At 45.8% G+C, this 19,709-nt stretch overlaps 1 protein-coding gene across 1 annotated transcript in view; it reads left to right on the top strand.

The window, feature by feature from the left end:
- The window catches only part of fgfr3 (fibroblast growth factor receptor 3), a 170,968-nt gene that overhangs the window by 19,196 nt on the left and 132,063 nt on the right, over positions 1-19,709 (top strand). The gene's annotated exons all lie outside the window — the stretch shown is intronic.

Here is a 19,709-nt window from a genome sequence, read left to right as displayed (position 1 = left end):
TTGGCAATGTTGTAAAAATGTGCAATTAGCTGAAGTATGAAAGTAAATAAACAGAAAAATATATACTGAACAAAAATATAAACGCAACATGTAAAGTGTTTGTCCCATTTTTCATGAGCTGAAATAAAAAATCCCAGAAATGTTCTATACACACAAAAATCTTATTTTTCTCAAATTTTGTGCACAAATTTGTTTACATCCCTGTTAGTGAGCATTTCTCCTTTGCCAAGATAATCCACCCACCTGACAGGTGTGGCATATCAAGAAGCTGATTAAACAGCATGATCATTACACAGGTGCACCTTGTGCTGGGGGACAATAAAAGGCCACTCTAAAATGTGCAGTTTTGTCACACACCACAATGCCACAGATGTCTCAAGATTTGAGGGACTGCAGGAATGTCCACCAGAGCTGTTGCCAGAGAATTGAATGTTAAATTCTCTACCATAAGCCGCCTCTAATGTCGTTTTAGAGAATGTTCCAGTACGTCCAACCGGCCTCATAACCGCAGACCACGTGTAACCACGCCAGCCCAAGACCTCCACATCCGGTTTCTTCCCTTGTGGGATGATCTGAGACCAGCCACCCGGACAGCTGATGAAACTCTGGAGTATTTCTGTCTGAAATAAAGTCATTTTGTGTGGAAAAACTCATTCTGATTGGCTGGGCCTGGTTCCTCAGTGGGTGGGCCTGGCTCCCAATAGGCTCAAGGCCCACCCATTGGCTGCGTCCATGCTCAGTCATGTGAAATCCACAGATTAGGAACTAATGAATTCATTTCAATAGACTGATTTCCTTATATGAAGTGTAACTCACTAAAATCTTTGAAAGTGTTGCATGTTGCGTTTTATATTTTTGTGCAGTATAGATATTTAATAGACTTCAGCTCAAGTTGTTCCACTGTTTCCCTCTAAGGGGAAATCAATCTGAATATTTAGCTCACGTTTTCACGGCACATTCCTTATTTGTGTACATCGATTTGATGATATCATCTGGTCTTCCCCTGTGGCTCAGTTGGTAGAGCATGGTGTTTGCCACACCAGGGTTGTGGATTCGATTCCCACGGGGGGCCAGTGAAATGTTTTTATTTTTTTAAATGCATGAAATGTATGATTTCACTACTGTAAGTCGCTCTGGATAAGAGCGTCTGCTAAATGACTAAAATGTAAAAAAATGTTTTTCCACCCACACCTTTTAGATTTTATAGGGAAGCTGAAAGGTCAAAAATACTGTTTAGGTTTTCTACTGCCAAGTTCACACCTTCACTATTACAGTGGAACGTTTTGTCCAGGAAGTTGTTCTAAAAGGGATTGAATTTGTTGTTTGGTAGGTTTCCACACTACTTTCCTTCCATCTATAGCATTTCTTAATATTATTCAGTTCCTTTAGCTTGAACAGAGTATTGCTCTGTTCAAGTAGACTGTGATTTTGCTGTGGTCTGATAGGGGTGTCAATGGGCTGACTGTGGCCTGATAGGGGTGTCAATGGGCTGACTGTGGCCTGATAGGGGTGTCAATGGGCTGTGGTCTGATAGGGGTGTCAGTGGGCTGACTGTGGTCTGAAAGGGGTGTCAGTGGGCTGACTGTGGCCTGATAGGGGTGTCAATGGGCTGTGGTCTGATAGGGGTGTCAGTGGGCTGGCTGTGGTCTGATAGGGGTGTCAATGGGCTGACTGTGGCCTGATAGGGGTGTCAATGGGCTGTGGTCTGATAGGGGTGTCAGTGGGCTGACTGTGGTCTGATAGGGGTGTCAGTGGGCTGACTGTGGCCTGATAGGGGTGTCATTGGGCTGACTGTGGTCTGATAGGGGTGTCAGTGGGCTGACTGTGGTCTGATAGGGGTGTCAGTGGGCTGACTGTGGCCTGATAGGGGTGTCAGTGGGCTGACTGTGGTCTGATAGGGATGTCAGTGGGCTGACTGTGGTCTGATAGGGATGTCAGTGGGCTGACTGTGGCCTGATAGGGGTGTCAGTGGGCTGGCTGTGGTCTGATAGGGGTGTCAGTGGGCTGGCTGTGGTCTGATAGGGGTGTCAGTGGGCTGTGGTCTGATAGGGGTGTCAGTGGGCTGTGGCCTGATAGTGGTGTCAGTGGGCTGTGGCCTGATAGTGGTGTCAGTGGGCTGTGGCCTGATAGGGGTGTCAGTGGGCTGTGGCCTGATAGGGGTGTCAGTGGGCTGTGGTCTGATAGGGGTGTCAGTGGGCTGACTGTGGTCTGATAGGGGTGTCAGTGGGCTGTGGCCTGATAGGGGTGTCAGTGGGCTGGCTGTGGCCTGATAGGGGTGTCAGTGGGCTGACTGTGGCCTGATAGGGGTGTCAGTGGGCTGACTGTGGTCTGATAGGGGTGTCAGTGGGCTGACTGTGGTCTGATAGGGGTGTCAGTGGGCTGTGGCCTGATCGGGGTGTCAGTGGGCTGTGGCCTGATAGGGGTGTCAGTGTGCTGTGGTCTGATAGGGGTGTCAGTGGGCTGACTGTGAACTCTCTGAGAGACTCTGTCATCGTTAAAGTATGGGGATTCTATTGGGGGGGATATAGGTAGCACACATGAGGACATTTTTCTCTGTTGAGATCATGTTCTTATTAATTTCTGGTCCATCTCCTCTATACCATGTTTCTTGTAGGATGACAATGTCTGTATTTTGTATTTTGTGTTCTGTGGTGTGTTGTTTTTGTGTGGTTTAGGCCCAGACCATCGCAGTAGGTGTGAACAGAGCATGTTGAGCATCTGATACATACCTCTCAGGTCGCAGGATGGGGCTTTGAGTGGTGCGTTAGTGGGGGTTGGTCTGCTCACAGCCTGGGTATAGGTGTGGTTGTCATGTTGAGGTCCTTGCTGCAGGGGCGGGAGGCATGGGGGGGGCATAAGACTGATCTGGGGGGGCCTATATAGGGTGTGGATAGGGTTTGTTTGGGGAGGGGTTGACTGGTGGTGTATGGTCTGGCTGTAGGTTCTCTTGGTGCTGGTGTCTACCCTTCTCAATGGCAAGGCTGTGCTCACTGAGCCTGCACTTTGTCAAGGTTTTTCTAAGGTTTTGAACAGTAAACATGGTCAAATATTTAGCCACGGTGTACTGTCGATTTAGGGCCAGATAGTACTGCATTTTGCTTTGTGTTTGTGCTTGTGTTTCCCAATAGGTAATGTAGTTTAGTTTTGACTGTTGTAATTTGTTTTATTCTGATTGATTGGATGTTCTGGTCCTGAGGCTTCAGTGTGTTAGTAGAACAGGTTTGTGAACTCAGCCCCAGGACCAGCTGGATGAGGGTCCTGAGGCTTCAGTGTGTTAGTAGAACAGGTTAGTGAACTCAGCCCCAGGACCAGTTGGATGAGGGTCCTGAGGCTTCAGTGTGTTAGTAGAACAGGTTTGTGAACTCAGCCCCAGGACCAGCTGGATGAGGGTCCTGAGGCTTCAGTGTGTTAGTAGAACAGGTTTGTGAACTCAGCCCCAGGACCAGCTGGATGAGGGTCCTGAGGTTTCAGTGTGTTAGTAGAACAGGTTAGTGAACTCAGCCCCAGGACCAGCTGGATGAGGGTCCTGAGGCTTCAGTGTGTTAGTAGAACAGGTTAGTGAACTCAGCCCCAGGACCAGCTGGATGAGGGTCCTGAGGCTTCAGTGTGTTAGTAGAACAGGTTAGTGAACTCAGCCCCATGACCAGCTGGATGGAGAATCTTACAGAACTCTGCATGTAGGGTTTCAATGGGGTGTTTGTCCCATTTCATGAAATCTTGTTTTGCAAGTGGACCCCACACCTCACTGCCATAAAGTGCAATTGGTTCAATGACATATTCAATTTGTTTTAGCCAAATTTGAATAGGTATTTCAATTTGAATTTGCTTTTTTTTTTTCTCTCTCTCTCGCTCTCTCTCTCTCTCTCTTTCTTCCTCTCCCTTTCTCTCTCTCTCTCAATTCAATTCAAAGGGATTTATTGGCATGGGAAACATTTGTTTACATTGCCAAAGCAAATGGAACAGACAATAACCAAAAGTATATGTCTCTCTCTCTCACTCTATCACTTTCCTTTTGGTGGGTGTGGAATTTTGATAATTAGCGGGTATCAGCCTAATTCTGCTCTGCATGCATTATTTGGGTTTTTTAATTGTACACAAAGGATATTTTTGCAGAATTCTGCATGCAGAGTCTCAATTGGGTGCTTGTCCCATTTGGTGAGTTCTTGGTTGTTGTGTGAACCACAGACCTTTCAACCATAGAGGACAATGGCTTCTATAACTTTGAAGTATTTTTAGCCTTAATTGGGATGTCAAATGTTATGTTCTCTCTCTCTCTGTCTGTCTGTCTGTCTGTCCCTCTCTCCCTCCCTCACTTTGTCTGTCTATCTGTCTGTCTGTCTGTCTGTCTGTCTGTCTGTCTGTCTGTCTGTCTGTCTGTCTGTCTGTCTGTCTGTCTGTCTGTCTGTCTGTCTGTCTGTCTGTCTGTCTGTCCCTCTCTCCCTCCCTCCCTCACTTTGTCTGTCTGTCTGTCTGTCTGTCTGTCTGTCTGTCTGTCTGTCCCTCTCTCCCTCCCTCACTTTGTCTCTGTCTGTTTGTCTGTCTGTCTGTCTGTCTGTCTGTCTGTCTGTCTGTCTGTCTGTCTGTCTGTCTGTCTGTCCCTCTCTCCCTCCCTCCCTCACTTTGTCTGTCTGTCTGTCTGTCTGTCTGTCTGTCTGTCTGTCTGTCTGTCTGTCTGTCTGTCTGTCTGTCTGTCTGTCTGTCTGTCTGTCCCTCTCTCCCTCCCTCACTTTGTCTCTGTCTGTTTGTCTGTCTGTCTGTCTGTCTGTCTGTCTGTCTGTCTGTCTGTCTGTCTGTCTGTCTGTCTGTCTGTCTGTCTGTCTGTCTGTCTGTCTGTCTGTCTGTCTGTCTGTCTGTCTCTCTCTCTCTCTCTCTCTCTCTCTCTCTCTGTCTCTCTCTCTTTAGTCTACTACTGGCCACCCCATCTCTCTCTGTCTGTGTTCTGACGCCAGACATGTGCCGCTCCACTCCGAGCCGTGCCGCTCCACTCCACTCCGAGCCGTGCCGCTCCACTCCACTCTGTGCCGCTCCACTCCACTCCGTGCCGCTCCACTCCGTGCCGCTCCACTCCGTGCCGCTCCACTCCGTGCCGCTCCACTCCGAGCCGCTCCACTCCACTCCGTGCCGCTCCACTCCGAGCCGCTCCACTCCACTCCGTGCCGCTCCACTCCGTGCCGCTCCACTCCGTGCCGCTCCACTCCGAGCCGCTCCACTCCGTGCCGCTCCACTCCGAGCCGCTCCACTCCACTCCGCTCCACTCCGTGCCGCTCCACTCCACTCCGTGCCGCTCCACTCCGAGCCGTGCCGCTCCACTCCGAGCCGTGCCGCTCCACTCCACTCCGAGCCGAGCCGCTCCACTCTGTGCCTCTCCACTCCGAGCCGTGTTGCTCCACTCCGTGCCGCTCCACTCCACTCCGTGCCGCTCCACTCCGTGCCGCTCCACTCCATGCCGCTCCACTCCACTCCACTCCGTGCCGCTCCACTCCACTCCGAGCCGAGCTCCGTGCCCGCTCTCATAGATGCGTCTGTTTAACGTGTTCACGTTCAGAGTGGTGTGGGGGAGGGGAGGGGCCGACACTTCTAATATTAAACCCTCTGTGGTATTCTACTAAAGAGAGAGAGACTAATAAATCATACAATGTTATCAGGATAATATAGGTATCTTCTCTGGAAACAGACAGAGCACTGTTGCCTACTAAAAAAAGATCACCCTCAGAATCTACAGGTTTTCTATTTGAAACGTAATTGTATTTTTATGCAATATGCACCCTGTGTTGTATGTCGCGCGGAGAGTCAGTAGCTATCGTAGCCGTGTGCAGACGTCCCAAAACAATTGTGTCCAGTTGTTCTCCTGAACAGAGGCTCTTCTCGCTGGGGAGGAAGGAGAGAGGAAGGAGGGAGGGAGGGAGGGAGGGAGGGAGGGAGGGAGGAAGGGAGGAAGGAGGGAGGAAGGAAGGAGGGAGGGAGGGAGGGAGGGAGGGAGGGAGGGAAGGAAGGAGGGAGAAAGGAAGGAAGGAGGAAGGAAGGAAGGAAGGAAGGAAGGAGGGAGGAAGGAAGGAGGGAGGAAGGAGGGGGGGAGGGAGGAAGGAAGGAGGGAGGGAGGAAGGAGGGAGGAAGGAGAGAGGGAGGAAGGAAGGAAGGAAGGAAGGAGGGAGTAAGGAGGGAGGGAGGAAGGAGGGAGGAAGGAAGGAAGGAAGGAAGGAGGGAGGAAGGAAGGAGGAAGGAAGGAAGGAAGGAAGGAGGGAGGAAGGAAGGAAGGAGGGAGGGAGGAAGGAGGGCAGGTTGTTTAACAGCCCCTCGTTTCTATCTTCCAGGTGACTGGCTGTGTGTTGGTGTTGGTTACTGGAGTCAGGGCAGTATGTTAGGGTCGGTGTGGTGTTGGTTACTGGAGTCAGGGCAGTATGTTAGGGTCGGTGTGGTGTTGGTTACTGGAGTCGGGGCAGTATGTTAGGGTCGGTGTGGTGTTGGTTACTGGAGTCGGGGCAGTATGTTAGGGTCGGTGTGGTGTTGGTTACTGGAGTCGGGGCAGTATGTTAGGGTCGGTGTGGTGTTGGTTACTGGAGTCGGGGCAGTATGTTAGGGTCGGTGTGGTGTTGGTTACTGGAGTCGGGGCAGTATGTTAGGGTCGGTGTGGTGTTTGGTCAGGGACGTGGTGATGGCTGGTGAGTGCACTGTATATTGGGACAGGAAGCTCATTGTAATCATGATCAGAAGCACAAACAGTGTAGTAAACAGTGTTGTAAACAGTGTAGTAAACAGTGTAGTAAACAGTGTAGTAAACGTTGTAATAAAGTGTTGTAAACGTTGTAGTAAACGTTGTAGTAAACAGTGTAGTGAACAGTGTAGTAAACGTTGTAGTGAACAGTGTAGTGAACAGTGTAGTAAACAGTGTAGTAAATGTTGTAGTAAACAGTGTAGTAAACATTGTAGTAAACATTGTAGTAAAAAGTGTAGTAAACATTGTAGTAAACCGTGTAGTAAACAGTGTAGTAAACATTGCAGTAAACTGTGTAGTAAATGGTGTAGTAATTTGTTTATAACCTGCTGATAGAAGCCAGTGGAGCTGAGAAGTTATCAACCTCCCTGAAGTTACACTGAAGTTACACTGAACAGCACGTTGTAGCTTGTGAGATAGCAGTTCTAGTGTTGTGAGAAACTATAGTCTGCCAGTGAGACAGAGAAGACGAGACTTAACCTGGGGTAGTGCATGTGTTTTCGCTTTCTCTAGAGAGGCCTGATGTTTCTTTGTCTGTACCACCCACCAGGTTGTGTGTCATGTTGTCCTAAAGTAGGTCAGGACTGTTGGGACTGACTGACCTATGGGTCAGCTATCTAAGTGCTGACCAGCATGGGTCAACAGAGTCAGCGTAGATGTGGCGCCCACAGTCCACTCAGGTCAAAGATCAGATAGTTGTGGGATCAGCACTTACTCAAAGTCAGTCTGTGGTCAGGTAGGTCAAAACTTGATGTTTCAATCAGTCCGTTCTGTCAGGGAGTGTTCAGAGATAAATTCTATCAACTTACAGTTATTTCTTACATTATTTGCTCAGAACGTTTCTTGTATTATTACCAACAGGATATTAGATTGCCGGTTATTCACCAGAAATTCAAGCAGAAAATTGACTTCCCTGACCTGGATCCTTTTGTTTGAACATCTCGAGGCAGCTCTATTCATCCCGGTGGCTGTACCAAAAGGCTGACCCCCGGAGAAGAGGTAGAAGGAGTGGGGCCATAGTCCGATTCAGGCGGCGTGCATGCCATCCACTGCTTCTGAGTATATTACTCACTAACGTTCAGTCCCTGGACAATAAAGTAGACTAGCTCAGGATGAGGATCTCCTTCCAGAGAGACATCAGGGACTGTAATATACTCTGTTTTACGGAATCATGGCTCTCTCCGGATATACTGTCTCCGTCCATTCAGCCAGCGGTGTTCTCCCTAAATTGCGCGGACAGGAAGAAAGAACTCTCTGGGAAACTGAATGGCGGAGGGGTTTGTTTCATGATTAACAACTCATGGTGTGATTGTGGTAACGTGCAGGAACCCAAGTCCCTTTGTTCTCCCGATCTGGAATACCGACGCGTTACCTCCCAAGATTATTTCCTTCAGCCATCGTCACGTCCGTGTATATTCCTCCCAAGCCCACACCACGACCGCTCTCAAGGAACTACACTAGACTATGTGCAAACTGGAAACTGCATATCCTGAGGCTGCATTTATTGTTACTGGGGACTGTAATAAAGGAAATCTAAGGAAAACGCTACCAAAATTCTATTAACACATGCTATGCTACACACGCAACACAGACCCTGGATCATTGCTACTCTCCCTTCCGGGACAGCTACAAGGCACTTCCCTGCCCTCCCTTCGGCAAATCAGATCACACCTCCATTCTTCTCCTCCCCACCTATAGGCAGAAACTTAAACAGGAAGCTCCCGTGGTAAGGACTGTTCAATGTGAGTCTGACCAATCGGAATCTATCCTTCAAGATTGTTTTGATCACTCAGACTGGACAATATTCCAGGCCGCCTCTGAGAATATTATTGACGTAAGACCAGCTAGGACCTCCATAAGATATCAAAGTGGCAAAACGACAGTACAGTGACAAAGTGGAGACACGGCTCAGACACCAGACGTATGTGGCAGGGACTCCAGACTGATTATAAAGGGAAAGCCAACCAGGTCGCGGACATTGACGCATAGCTCCCGGACGAGCTAAACACCTTCTTCGCCCGCTTCGAGGAAAACAACATCGAGCTGCCAACGTCGGCCCCCGACGCTCACGAGGACTGCGTACTCTCGTTCTCAGTTGCTGACGTGACTAAGACATTTAAGCATGTACAGGAACACTGATGAGATCCCAAGCCGCATCGTCAGAGCAGGCGCAGACCAGCTGGCTGGAGTGTTTACGAACATATTCAATCTCTCCCTATCCTAGTCTGCTGTCCCCACTTGCTTCAAGATGTCCACCATTGTTCCTGTTCCCAAGAAAGAAAAGGTAACTGAACTATATCTCCGTAGCACTCACTTCTGTCATCATGAAGTGCTTTGAGAGGCTTCGTACTGCACACTGCCCTATCCCATCTGGACAAGGGGAATACCTATGTAAGAATAGTATTCATTGACTACAGCTCAGCTTCCAACATCGTATTGCCCTCCAAGCTCATCGCTAAGCTCAGGGCCCTGGGTCTGAACCTCTGCCTGTGCAACTGGATCCTGGACTTCCTGACGGGCCACCTCCAGCTGGTGAAGGTAGGCATCAACACCTTCGCCATGTTGATCCTCAACACGGGGGCCCCACAAGGGTGCATGCTCAGCCCCCTCCTGTACTCCCTGTTCACCCATGAAGTCTCCAACTCAATCATCAAGTTTGCTGACGACACAACAGTGGTAGGCCTGATTACCAACAACAATGAGACAGCCTACATGGAGAAGGTGAGAGCCCTGGCGGAGTGGTGCCAGGAAAATAACTTTTCCCTCAATGACAACAAATTGAAGGAGCTGATCGTGGACTACAGGAGACAGCAGAGAAAGCACGGCCCCATCCACATCAACAAGGCCACAGTGGAGAGGGTCAAAAGTTGAAAGTTCCTTGGCTTCCATCTCCAGGCCATCAGACTGTTAAACAGTCACCACCAGCTGGCCTCTGCCCATCACCCTGCCCTGAACATTAGTCACTGTTACTAGCCAGCTACCTCCCTGTACTCTACCCTGCACCTTAGAGACTGCTGCCCTATGTACATAGAGTTATTGAACACTAATCACTCTAATGTTTACACACTGTTGTAACCATTTTATATGTACAGTACCAGTCAAAAGTTTGGAAACACCTATTCATTCCAGGGTTTAATTTTTTTTTTTTACTATTTTGTACATTGTTGTTTTAACCACTTTATATGTACGGTACCTTCAGAAAGTTTTCACACCCCTTGGCTTTTTCCAAATCTTGTTGTGTTACAGCCTGAATTTAAAATTGATTAAATTGAGATTTTGTTTTGTTTTGTCACTAGCCTACACACAATACCCCATAATGTCAACGTGGAAGTTTGTTAAATAAGTTCACGAGTAAAAAAATTGCTAAACAAGTCACATAATAAGTTGCATGGACTCACTAGTGTTTAACATGATTTCCTGAATGACTACCTCATCTCTGTACCTCCACACATACAATTATCTGTAAGGTCCCTCAGTCGAACAGTGAATTTCAAACACAGATTCAACCACAAAGACCAGGGAGGTTTTCCAATGGCTCACAAAGAAGGGCACCTATTGGTAGAAAATAAGCAGACATTGAATATCCCTTTGAGCACGGTGAAGTTATTAATATCACTCTGGATGGTGTATCAATACACCCAGTCACGACAAAGATACAGGCGTCCTTCCTAACACAGTTGTCGGAGAAGAAGGGAACAGCTCAGGGATTTCACCATGAGGCCAATGGTGACTTTAAAACAGTTACAGAGTTTAACAGAAAAAACTGAGGATGGATCAACAACATTGCAGTTACTCCACAATACTAACCTAAATGACAGAGTGAAAAGGAAGCCTGTACAGAATAAACATATTCCAAAACATGCTTCCTGTTTGCAACAAGTCACTGAAGTAATAATGCAAAAAATGTGGCAAAGCAATTAAATTTTTGTCCTGAATACAAAGCGTTTTGTTTGGGACAAATCCAATACAACACATTACTGAGTACCATTATTCATATTTTCAAGCATGGTGGTGGCTTCATCATGTTATGTGTATGCTTGTAGTTGTTAAGGACTGGGGAGTTTTTCAGGATAAAAAAAATGGAATGGCGCTAAGAACAGGAAAACACTATTCAGTCTGATTTCCACATGACACTGGGAGATTAATTCACCTTTCAGCAGCACAATAAAACACAAGGACAAATCTACACTGGAGTTCCTTACCAAGAAGACAGTATGGCTGAGTTAAGAGTTTTGACTTAAAACTACTTCTAAAAACTATGTCAAAACCTAAAAATTGTTGTCTAGCAATGATCAACAACCAATTTGACAAAGCTTAAAGAATTTAGAAACTAATAATTGGCAAATGTTGCACAATCAAGGTGTGGAAAGCTCTTAGAGACTTACCCAGAAAGACTCACAGCTGTAATCACTACCAAGGGTGTTTCTACAAACTATTGACTCAGGGGTGTGAATACTTATGTAAACAAGAAATCTCTGTATTTCATTTTCAATAAATGTGCAAACATGTCTAAAACATGTTTTCACATTGTCCTTACAGGGCATTGTGTGCATGTGGGTTTACTTTTAAAAAATGCAATCCTTTTTTAATTCAGGCCGTAACAACTAAATGTTGAAAAAGTCAAGGGGTATGAATACTTCCGGAAAGCACTGTATGCACGGTATTCCAGTCATAGCTCATCCTATGTCACTTTTTCTTTGGGGGGGATTATGTGTGTATTGGTTTTTTTATTGTTAGGATCTACTACACTGTTGGAGCTAGAAACACAAGCATATTGCTGGGTATTACTGTACTGTTGGAGCTAGAAACACAAGCATATTGCTGGGTATTACTGTACTGTTGGAGCTAGAAACACAAGCATATTGCTAGGTATTACTGTTGGAGCTAGAAACACAAGCATATTGCTAGGTATTACTGTTGGAGCTATAAAACACAAGCATATTGCTAGGTATTACTGTTGGAGCTAGAAACACAAGCATATTGCTAGGTATTACTGTTGGAGCTAGAAACACAAGCATATTGCTAGGTATTACTGTTGGAGCTAGAAACACAAGCATATTGCTAGGTATTACTGTTGGAGCTAGAAACACAAGCATATTGCTAGGTATTACTGTTGGGGCTAGAAACACAAGCATATTGCTAGGTATTACTGTTGGAGCTAGAAACACAAACATATTGTTAGGTATTACTGTTGGAGCTAGAAACACAAGCATATTGTTAGGTATTACTGTTGGAGCTAGAAACACAAGCATATTGTTAGGTATTACTGTACTGTTGGAGCTAGAAACACAAGCATATTGCTAGGTATTACTGTTGGAGCTAGAAACACAAGCATATTGTTAGGTCTTACTGTACTGTTGGAGCTAGAAACACAAGCATATTGCTAGGTATTACTGTTGGAGCTAGAAACACAAGCATATTGTTAGGTATTACTGTTGGAGCTAGAAACACAAGCAAATTGCTAGGTATTACTGTTGGAGCTAGAAACACAAGCATATTGCTGGGTATTACTGTTGGAGCTAGAAACACAAGCATATTGTTAGGTATTACTGTACTGTTGGAGCTAGAAACACAAGCATATTGCTGGGTATTACTGTTGGAGCTAGAAACACAAGCATATTGCTAGGTATTACTGTACTGTTGGAGCTAGAAACACAAGCATATTGCTAGGTATTACTGTTGGAGCTAGAAACACAAGCATATTGCTGGGTATTACTGTTGGAGCTAGAAACACATCCATATTGTTAGGTATTACTGTACTGTTGGAGCTAGAAACACAAGCATATTGCTGGGTATTACTGTTGGAGCTAGAAACACAAGCATATTGCTAGGTATTACTGTTGGAGCTAGAAACACAAGCATATTGTTAGGTATTACTGTTGGAGCTAGAAACACAAGCATATTGCTAGATAATACACCACTGCTAGAAACACCAGCATTTGCAAATCTGTGTACAGGACCAATAAACATTGATTTGATTCGACTCTACATGCTCTCACCGGCCAGCAGACACATAACACTAACACTTGTCTCCGAATTGAAACTGGGCCAGTTCGTCTTTGGAATGACAATTACCACAGGCTCATCTCAGCCCGTTCTAAAAGGGGGTAGGGGGGGGGCTGACGATGTCTGAAAGCAGCAGAGTTGATTGGTCTCTCTGCCAGCACACTGAATGGACTGTAGTTTCCTATGCTTATTAGCAGCAGAGCAGAAGAACAGGGGAGAAAAGGGAGGGAGAGTGGGTAAAACTTTCTGGGTCTTTTGATGAAGCACGCCTCAACACAGACATGAAAAGAAGCAACAAGCTGGGACCCTCGTCTTTTCTTCTGTTCCCTTCATCTCTCCTTCTCTACCTCTCCAGAGCTTCTGTGTGTGTGTGTGTGTCTGTGTGTGTGTGTGTGTGTGTGTGTGTGTGTGTGTGTGTGTGTGTGTGTGTGTGTGTGTGTGTGTGTGTGTGTGTGTGTGTGTGTAATACAGGGGGGGGGGGGGGTGGTCAATGTGATGTTGTGAGGTTGTCAGGACAGCTCAGATTAGGGACATTGTCCAGAGCTGTTTACATCCGCCCCGACCATATTAAACCCAGATTAGCTGCTCTTCCTTCCCCAGAGAAAGAAGGAGAGCCTTTTAACTGAGAAGACAAGGATTTACAATCAGCCTGGAAACGGGGAGTGAGAAATGTGTTCTTCACGGGGTGGAGAAATGGGGAGGAGGGGGGATGTAGGAGAGGGTATGAGGGGGGGCGGAGAATTTTTCAGATCCTGTTTGAAGGTCATGTGACACGGCCGTGTTGGGTGCGGGGGGTTTAGTAGTGAGATTTTGGCAGAGGAACTGTTTTCAGTGAGGAAACAGCCAAACAGGAGTAAAATATCTGCTCCAGTATACCGTTACACTCACAACATTTACAAAAGTCCCGTGTCCCGTGTGGCTCAGTTGGTAGAGCATGGTGTCTGCAACGCCAGGGTTGTGGGTTCGATTCCCAAGGGGGATCAGTACGGAGAAAGAAATGTATGAAATGTATGCATTCACTACTGTAAGTCGCTCTGGATAAGAGGGTCTGCTAAATGAGTAAAATGTAAAATAATAAAGAAATTTCAAATGTCATATTATGTCTTAATACATGGTTGTAATGATGTGCAAATAGTTAAAGTACAAAAGGGAAAATAAATAAAACATAAATATGGGTTGTATTTACAATGGTGTTTGTTCTTCACTGGTTGACCTTTTCTTGTGGCAACATCTTGCTGCTGTGATTAAACACTGTGGTATTTCACCCAATAGATATGGAAGGTTATCAAATTGGATTTGTTTTCAAATTCTTTGGTGGTCTGTATAATCTGAGGGAAATATGTGTCTCTAATATGGTCATACATTTGGCAGGAGGTTAGGAAGTGCAGCTCAGTTTCCACCTCATTTTGTGGGCAGTGTTGCACATAGCCTGTCTTCTCTTGAGAGCCAGATCAGCCTTCAATAGCAAGGCTCTGCTCACTGAGTCTGTACATAGTAAAATATTTCCTTAAGTTTGGGTTAGTCACAGTGGTCAGGTATTCTGCCACTGTGTACTCTCTGTTTAGGGCCAAATAGCATTCTAGTTTGCTCTGTTTTTTTGTTAATTCTTTCCAATGTGTCAAGTAATTATCTTTTCATTTTCTCATGATTTGGTTGGGTCTAATTGTGTTGTTGCCCTGGGGCTCTGTGGGGTCTGTTTGTGTTTGTGAACAGAGCCCCAGGACCAGCTTGCTTAGGGGACTCTTCTCCAGGTTCATTTCTCTGTAGGTGATGGCTTTGTTATGGAAGGTTTGGGAATCGCTTCCTTTTAGGTGGTTGTAGAAATTAACATCTCTTTTCTGGATTTTGATAATTAGTGGGTATCGACCTAATTCTGCTCTGCATTATTTGGTGTTTTATGTTGTGCACTGAGGATATTTTTACAGAATTCTGCATGCAGAGTCTCAACTGGGTTTTGTGAATTGTTGGTTGATGAGCGGACCCCAGACCTCACAACCATAAAGGGCAATGGGTTCTATAACTGATTCAAGTATTTTTAGCCAGGTCCTAATTGGTATGTTGAATTTCATGTTCCTTTTGATGGTGTAGAAGGTCCTTCTTGCCTCGTCTCTCAGATCGTTCACAGCTTTGTGGAAGTTACCTGTGGTGCTGATGTTTAGGGCAAGGTATGTATTGTTGTTTTGTGTGCTCAGGTATGCATCATTTTTTGTGTGTTGTAGGGCAGGTATTCCCAAACTGGGGTACGCACAGTTTTATAAAAAAAAAAATATATACTGCCTAAAAAAATAAAGGGAACATTAAAATAACACATCCTAGATCTGAATGAATGAAATAATCTTATTAAATACTTTTTTCTTTACATAGTTGAATGTGCTGACAACAAATCACACAAAAATAATCAATGGAAATCCAATTTATCAACCCATGGAGGTCTGGATTTGGAGTCACACTCAAAATTAAAGTGGAAAACCACACTACAGGCTGATCCAACTTTGATGTAATGTCCTTAAAACAAGTCAAAATGAGGCTCAGTAGTGTGTGTGGCCTCCACGTGCCTGTATGACCTCCCTACAATGCCTGGGCATGCTCCTGATGAGGTGGCGGATGGTCTCCTGAGGGATCTCCTCCCAGACCTGGACTAAAGCATCCGCCAACTCCTGGACAGTCTGTGGTGCAACGTGGCGTTGGTGGATGGAGCGAGACATGATGTCCCAGATGTGCTCAATTGGATTCAGGTCTGGGGAACGGGCGGGCCAGTCCATAGCATCAATGCCTTCCTCTTGCAGGAACTGCTGACACACTCCAGCCACATGAGGTCTAGCATTGTCTTGCATTAGGAGGAACCCAGGGCCAACCGCACCAGCATATGGTCTCACAAGGGGTCTGAGGATCTCATCTCGGTACCTAATGGCAGTCAGGCTACCTCTGGCGAGCACATGGAGAAGAAATGCCACCCCACACCATGACTGACCCACCGCCAAACCGGTCATGCTGGAGGATGTTGCAGGCAGCAGAACGTTCTCCACGGCGTCTCCAGACTCTGTCACGTCTGTCACGTGCTCAGTGTGAACCTGCTTTCATCTGTGAAGAGCACAGGGCGCCAGTGGCGAATTTGCCAATCTTGGTGTTCTCTGGCAAATGCCAAAAGTCCTGCACGGTGTTGGGCTGTAAGCACAACCCCCACCTGTGGACGTCGGGCCCTCATACCACCCTCATGGAGTCTGTTTCTGACCGTTTGAGCAGACACATGCACATTTGTGGCCTGCTGGAAGTCATTTTGAAGGGCTCTGGCAGTGCTTCTCCTGCTCCTCCTTGCACAAAGGCGGAGGTAGCGGTCCTGCTGCTGGGTTGTTGCCCTCCTACGGCCTCCTCCACGTCTCCTGATGTACTGGCCTGTCTCCTGGTAGCGCCTCCATGCTCTGGACACTACGCTGACAGACACAGCAAACCTTCTTGCCACAGCTCGCATTGATGTGCCATCCTGGATGAGCTGCACTACCTGAGCCACTTGTGTGGGTTGTAGACTCCGTCTCATGCTACCACTAGAGTGAAAGCACCGCCAGCATTCAAAAGTGACCAAAACCTCAGCCAGGAAGCTGTCTGTGGTCACCACCTGCAGAACCACTCCTTTATTGGGGGGGTCTTGCTAATTGCCTATAATTTCCACCTGTTGTCTATTCCATTTGCACAACAGCATGTGAAATGTATTGTCAATCAGTGTTGCTTCCTAAGTGGACAGTTTGAGTTCACAGAAGTGTGATTGACTTGGAGTTACATTGTGTTGTTTAAGTATTCCCTTTATTTTTTTGAGCAGTTATATTAATAACCTGTTGAGGCCAGGGGGCAGGATCTAATCCCGGTATTGGGATTCATTGTCATGTGACCATGGCGGGGAATTCAAAACTGCAAGAGTAATCATTTCAAATAATCAAATAATCAACTATTTTCCTCCATTTGAAAGATATATCTCCTAAATCTAACCACGCTGTCCGATTTTCAGAGGCATTACGGAGAATGCATAAAGTTAGGTTATGTGAGGAGAGTACATTGACAATAGCTGCGTGTAATGTTTAGCCAATTCAAAGAAGGGCATCAACAGACAGAAAACTAGCTAGAATTATGCACTTACCTTTGACAATCTGCATCAGATGACACTCATAGGACATTATGTTATACAATACATGCATTTTTAGTTCCATCAAGTTCATATTTATATCCAAAAACAGCATTTACAGTCGTGGTGAAATTCAGAATTTCTTTCGGCTCGAATGCACCCAGTGAATCCAGCATTACAAATCACGGAATTACTATTCGAAAACATTGGTAAATTATAATGTTGTCATTCAAAGAATAATATATTATCATCTCGTAATTGCTACCGAATGGCCAGATCTCAAAATAACTTTACTGGGAAATCACATTTTGCATAAACTGGGTACTATGCTAACAACAATAAGCTATATGCTAAGCTAAGCTAAGCTATACCGTTAGCATTAGCATCATCTAATATCGATAATAACATTCTAAATATCCCCTTACCTTTGATTATCTCCATCAGAAGGCGCTGCCAGAGATCCCAGGTCCAGAACAAATGTGGTTTCTTTTGACAAAGTTCATAATTTATGTCCAAATAGTTAGCGTTCAGTAGGCTCCCACAAAATGAGGTGGGCAGTGTAAAGTCACGTCGAAAAGCTAAAGAAAACCTAGTAAATAATCTATTTACGTTTGTTTAAACATGTCAAACGTTGTTTAGCATTAATCTTTTGGTCCATTTTTAACGTGAAACATCAGTAAACATCGGTAATATTTTCACACAACCTATCAAGTGTCTAGAATAAACGATTATGACAAAGGCACTCTTCTCAGATTCATGCGCAGGCGCAAAAAATGAAGTGATGACGTGTCAACTTGTAAGCTTTCTAATTCGGTCTGTATTCATGACAGATGCTTCCAACAACTTTCTAAAGATCGTTGACATCTAGTGGAAGCCGTAGGAGTTGCGAACTGAATCCTTTCTCACTGTGGTATCTTTAAAACAATGACACTAAATAGTACAGTCACAAAATTCACTTTTTTTTAATCTATTTTTCACAGGTTTTTGCCTGCAATATGAGTTTTGTTATACTTACAGACACCATTCAAACTGTTTTAGAAAATTCAGAGTGTTTTCTATCCAAACCTAAACAATAATATGCATATTCTAGCTTCTGAGTTGGTGTAGGAGGCAGTTAAAAATGCGCACATATTTTTTTCCAAAATTCTCAATACTGCCCCCTAGCCCGTAGAGGATTTTAAATTCTTCACATTTTTAAACAGTCCGTTTATATTTTCCAACGGGGCTGTAAATTCGGGTGAGGTTTTTTTCTCGCCTGAGTCGCCTCGTTCCACTGTCAAAAATATAATGAAACCATCTAGTGGTCAGTGAAATAACAACACAATGTCAAATACAGGAAGCCGAGTCAAATAATTAACATCCAATCACATTAACCGTTACTCTCTCGCTGGAATTCCACTAATGAGCTGCTGCTCATTCTGTTCGCTCGAAAATGGATAAATGGTTAAAAAAGTAAGGCCCTCCTCCATAGAGACAGATACCAGCTCTACTGGTAGTACTGCTACTACCAGCAGTACTACACCTGCTACTACCAGCAGCACTACACCTGCTACTACCAGCAGTACTACACACTACACCTGCTACTACCAGCAGTACTACACCTGTTACTACCAGCAGTACTACACCTGCTACTACCAGCAGTACTACACACTACACCTGCTACTACCAGCAGTACTACACCTGTTACTACCAGCAGAACTACACCTGCTACTACCAGCAGTACTACACCTGCTACTACCAGCAGTACTACACCTGCTACTACCAGCAGTACTACACCTGTTACTACCAGCAGTACTACACCTGCTACTACCAGCAGTACTACACCTGCTACTACCAGCAGTACTACACCTGCTACTACCAGCAGTACTACACCTGCTACTACCAGCAGTTCTACACCTGCTACTACCAGCAGTACTACACCTGCTACTACCAGCTGTACTACACCTGTTACTACCAGCAGTACTACACCTGCTACTACCAGCAGTACTACACACTACACCTGCTACTACCAGCAGTACTACACCTGCTACTACCAGCAGTACTACACCTGCTACTACCAGCAGCACTACACCTGCTACCACCAGCAGTACTACACCTGCTACTACCAGCAGTACTACACCTGCTACTACCAGCAGTACTACACCTGCTACTACCAGCAGTACTACACCTGCTACTACCAGCAGTACTACACACTACACCTGCTACTACCAGCAGTACTACACCTGCTACTACCAGCAGGTACTACACCTGCTACTACCAGCAGTACTACACACTACACCTGCTACTACCAGCAGTACTACACCTGCTACTACCAGCAGTACTACACCGGCTACTACCAGCAGTACTACACAACCTAACCAAGTACACTGCTACTACCAGCAGTACTACACCTGCTACTACCAGCAGTACTACACCTGCTACTACCAGCAGTACTACACCTGCTACTACCAGCAGTACTACACACTACACCTGCTACTACCAGCAGTACTACACCTGCTACTACCAGCAGTACTACACCTGTTACTACCAGCAGTACTACACCTGCTACTACCAGCAGTACTACACCTGCTACTACCAGCAGTACTACACCTGCTACTACCAGCAGTATTACACCTGCTACTACCAGCAGTACTACACCTGCTACTACCAGCAGTACTACACCTGCTACTACCAGCAGTACTACACCTGCTACTACCAGCAGTACTACACCTGCTACTACCAGCAGTACTACACACTACACCTGCTACTACCAGCAGTACTACACCTGCTACTACCAGCAGTACTACACCTGCTACTACCAGCAGTACTACACCTGCTACTACCAGCAGTACTACACCTGCTACTACCAGCAGTACTACACCTGCTACTACCAGCAGT

Source organism: Salmo trutta, chromosome 25 (genome assembly GCF_901001165.1).
Source record: "Salmo trutta chromosome 25, fSalTru1.1, whole genome shotgun sequence".
In the NCBI taxonomy this organism is placed as follows: Eukaryota; Metazoa; Chordata; class Actinopteri; order Salmoniformes; family Salmonidae; genus Salmo; species Salmo trutta.
The sequence above is the reverse complement of the archived record's forward strand: the minus strand, read 5'-3'. Positions and strand labels throughout refer to the sequence as shown.